Here is a 4,445-nt window from a genome sequence, read left to right as displayed (position 1 = left end):
ATATATATATTATTTTATTGAAGCTGTAAACTTTAAACTTTACATACATACGCTCACACACACACACACACACACACACACACACACATACACACACACACACACACACACACACACACAAATACACTTACACACACACAGTCACGCCCCCTTCATCTATATATGAGGATTACATGTTACCAGATGATACCCTCATCCTGGATTATAGTTACGTAAGCTTGTAGAACACGAACGGCACCCTCCAGGCAAGCAGTGAGAAGTTAAAGCAACGTAGTCGCTATTTCTAGAAGTGGGAACTTCTCATAGACTTTTCCTAAAGAACGATAAGCATAACAAATCAGTCGTGCTTTGATCTTGAAGTTTTTCTTCTCTTAGCAGTTTTTACTGTGTACCCTGTCACAAACCTCTATATTTCTATTCTCCCACACATATCTATCTATCTATCTATCTATCTATCTATCTATCTATCTATCTATCTATCTATCTATCTATCTATCTGTCTGTCTGTCAAAATAAGAGTGTGTGTATTATGTATGTATGTATGTCACTGAAAGGCTCTGAAACTTTTTTGATTTCGGTAAATAATAATAAAAATTTAATACGAGAAATATCTTAACGTTCAGCTCGCCAAATCTCTATCTCTCTATCTATCCTATCTGTCTATTCGTCTGTCACTCTCTGTCTTTTACGCTTTCTCTCTCTGTATATATATTTAACACACTCTCACTCTTTCTCTGTACATGTATATCTCTCACGCATGCTACACCCTACTTCTTTCTCTTCATATGACATCAAGCTAGCATATATTAGATAAAATTTTTCCTCGCAATCCATACCAACGTCGCGTGTGTCGATGGAATACTCTTCGGACCCTTTTCTACCAAACCATTATATTTTAATGTTCGGGGTGATTCCTACATTCCTATCTTTGTACATTATGACTATATTTTCTGGTACTACACAGATGACCCATTCCTTACTCTTTCATTTTCTTTAAAACTTCGTCGTCATAATGTGTTTGCATTCATTTTGTGATAGATAGCTTCACGCAGAAAATGTTAGCTTCCAATTCTGATTGGGTAAACATTATCAAACTTTAAACATCTGAAACATTTTTCTGAAATTTTTTTTATGGGTTGAATGAATCACAAAATCGGATTCAGTGTGAAAAATTACATCACTATACTAAATTTGAAAATTTTCGCTAAAGTTCACAATTTCAAAATCTGTGAGAGCAACAGAAAAGATCCTCCTCTCTATCTTTCCTTCTCTGCTTTTTATGTTTTCCTCACTGTAAACTTACACCTATCTCTAAATATTTATCACTCTCTCTCAATCTTTTCCTACGTATCTCGTTCACGTTGTGTGTGTGTGTGTGTGCGCGCGCGCAGACGTGTGCGAGGAATTTCATTAGGGTGATAGATTTGAAAGACTCTCACAAAGCATCAGCGGTGAGCTCAGGTGACACCTGAACACAGAAGGAATAGACTTGATGATATGTGAACTCAAGTTTCCGTTACATGGTCTCATGAGACATCCAAACATAGGATGTATCGATTCAATGATAAGCATACAAGATCCTCTGCCGCACAGACTCAGGAGACAATGTCCCATTTCAATTCGAATGACTTCAATTTCCAGTGAGTCTTAATTATGCTATGACCATCAACAAATCTTAAAGGTAAATATTTTTGGTTGCCGGTTTACACCTTGGTCAGCCTTACGTTGGATGTTTAAGAGCAGGATGTAAGAAAAATCTTTAATCTTTGCACTAAAATAAAAAAAAAAGTCGCTAATGGAGACATTATAAATTGTCCCAAATAATGCAGAAGTCCGTCCTGATCAAGTGGTCTATCTACCGGGGGAGACATAGTATGACATGGAATAAAAAGACTGAAATAAAGGCATTTTATAGTGATAATTGTCCAGCATGTGTGTGTGTGTGTGTGTGTGTGTGTGTGTGTGTGTGTGTGTGTGTGTATGCACGCGCACAGAAGAGAAAGCCTTACAATAGCTAAATAGATAGTACAAACGAAAATTAAAAAAAGTGTACAAAAGGAAGTGAGCAATTAAAAGATGTCCTAAATAATACTCAAATAAGTAATTTGGAAGACAGCAACAGTAACAATAACAACAGCAACAACGATTAGTAGCAACTCTTATGCGATTCGAGATACTGCGGCCCGTTGACACAGGAGCTGCGTGAAAAACAAATCCACCTTCAACACTAAATGAACAGACAAAAGTTTTAGATCTATCATGAGTAGAGTTAAAAAGTATATAGATGCAAGAATTTTGTGAAAACGCGCAGAATTTTCATGTCACAGGAGATAATTCAGGAAAAGACGAAGAAAAAATATGTATACGGAAGCGGACATAAAAGAAATTAGCTCAATTCAAACTTAAAAATAGCAAAAGCTACGGTACTATTTGTTGGGTCTTTAAAACTGAAATCGCTGCCGAAACACTGACTGGAATTGCCAGGTATGCATTTGCCCTAGCACTTGAGTCAAAGAAACAGAAGTTGCATGTCCTTGCACTTGAGTCAAAGAAGTACAAGTTGCTGAAAGATTCAGAGCAATGCTAGAACTGTACTTAGTAAAATTCTTCCTGGACTGCCTCTATATAGTACTGCACTTCTGACAGCTTATTGATAGTAGTTTCTGCTTTTTTCTTTTTCTTTATCGGCTTGCTGGTATCTCATCTGGTCTTTTGATATTTAGCTCCTCAAAGTACCTATTGGAGATATTCTCTCTGATATTTTTTTGATGTTCCTGAGTTCAAGATTTGTATGTTTTCGACTGTTTGGAGAGTCTTTCAGAGTCCATGGGGTGTTTTTTTCCCCCATCAACTGCTTTATGTATAGATATTGGCGTTAATAACGGATTCACTCGAAAATGTTTCCACGACGTCCTTATATTCTTCCTGTCGCGTTCGTTTCGTCGGCTTTTCAGTTACACATTAGGTGGGTATATTGCCAAATTTTTTCCTCAATCTGTGTTTCATGGTTTCTGTAAATGGCAAATGTCGAGAAATTTGAAAGCTGCATAGGGGCTGTAGTGTACAGAGGGAGGAGGGAATGGGTAATCTGTGTAGTACCGTTTGTTAGTAACAGAAAATATATTCATAATGTACAAAGATAGGAATGTAGGAATAACCCCGAACATTGAAATATAATGGTTTGATAGAAAAGGGTCCGAAGAGTATTCCATCGATGCACGCGATGTTGGTATGGATTGCGAAGAAACATTTTATCTAATATATGCCAGCTCGATGAAATCTTTAATGGGTAAGTTCGGATATCTAAACATGTGATAGATCGAAAACTATGCTGATATTGAGAGTAACAACAATATTTTCGCGGTGGTTTTATATGATGAAATTCCTCCAATGACTTACACAAACGCACATCTCGAACCTGCCAATCACTCTTAATAATATGCAATTCATTACATCCTGTTTCTCTCCGAGACGAATATTCCTCACCTCAATCCATAACTCATCACTGATATTCAGGTTACACTTTATATTTAAACTTTGCACTGAAGGGTTGAGCCTACACAAATTTAGAATCCAGTTTTCCAACTACAAACTGCTCTCATCTAGATATCAGCAACAAAGACATCCAAAACTTCTAGCTCAAAGCCTCCCGTACAGTCTTCTAACTCAATCTTGTGTCTTTGCCACTTTAGACATCTTTGCCTTACCAACAAAGGTTCGACTATGTCTTGTTCAGACATCCCATTTATCTGTCTGTCTGTCTGTCTGTCTGTCTGTCTGTCTGTCTGTCTGTTTTTCTGTCTGTCTGTCTGTCTGTCTGTCTGTTTGTTTGTCTGTCTGTCTGTCTATCTGTCTCTCTCTCTCTCTGTCTCTCTCTCTCTGTCTCTCTCTCTCTCTCTCTCTCTCTCTCTCTCTCTCTCTCTGAAGTATTCGTTTTCGGTGACTTCAATGTTTATTACGAATCTTTGTTCTCGCACCTCACCCCTACAAATGTAGTTGGCATAATAGCCGAAACGTTTAGCATTGTGAACTCTTTGCAGCTATTAGGATTATCGTCCATCCAATGTAACAGACAAAACACTCAAAAGAACTCCAATCACATTTGATCTCTTTCTCATCTTAAAAAACAGCCTTTGCTAAACAATCAGCATCTCATTACTTATCTGGTTGTAGGACGATTAGGTTATCAAAGATACCAACTGCATCTCGATAGTTTAGCTACTTCCCCCCACACGCCTTGTATATAAACGAAGTGTTTGATGACATATGAAGGAACGCTCACTCCTATACAGCTTATAACACTCATCATCTTTTTCTGAACTTCTGTTCACAGATGTGACGAACATACAACTTAAAAGATTATATATAGTCATATATATATATTACGTTTGTGAAGAGGAAGATCCCAGGTATGCTCAGAGTTCTCTGCAATAATAAGGCATCAC

Source organism: Octopus bimaculoides, chromosome 6 (assembly GCF_001194135.2).
Source record: "Octopus bimaculoides isolate UCB-OBI-ISO-001 chromosome 6, ASM119413v2, whole genome shotgun sequence".
Lineage (NCBI taxonomy): Eukaryota > Metazoa > Mollusca > Cephalopoda > Octopoda > Octopodidae > Octopus > Octopus bimaculoides.
The sequence above is the reverse complement of the archived record's forward strand: the minus strand, read 5'-3'. Positions refer to the sequence as shown.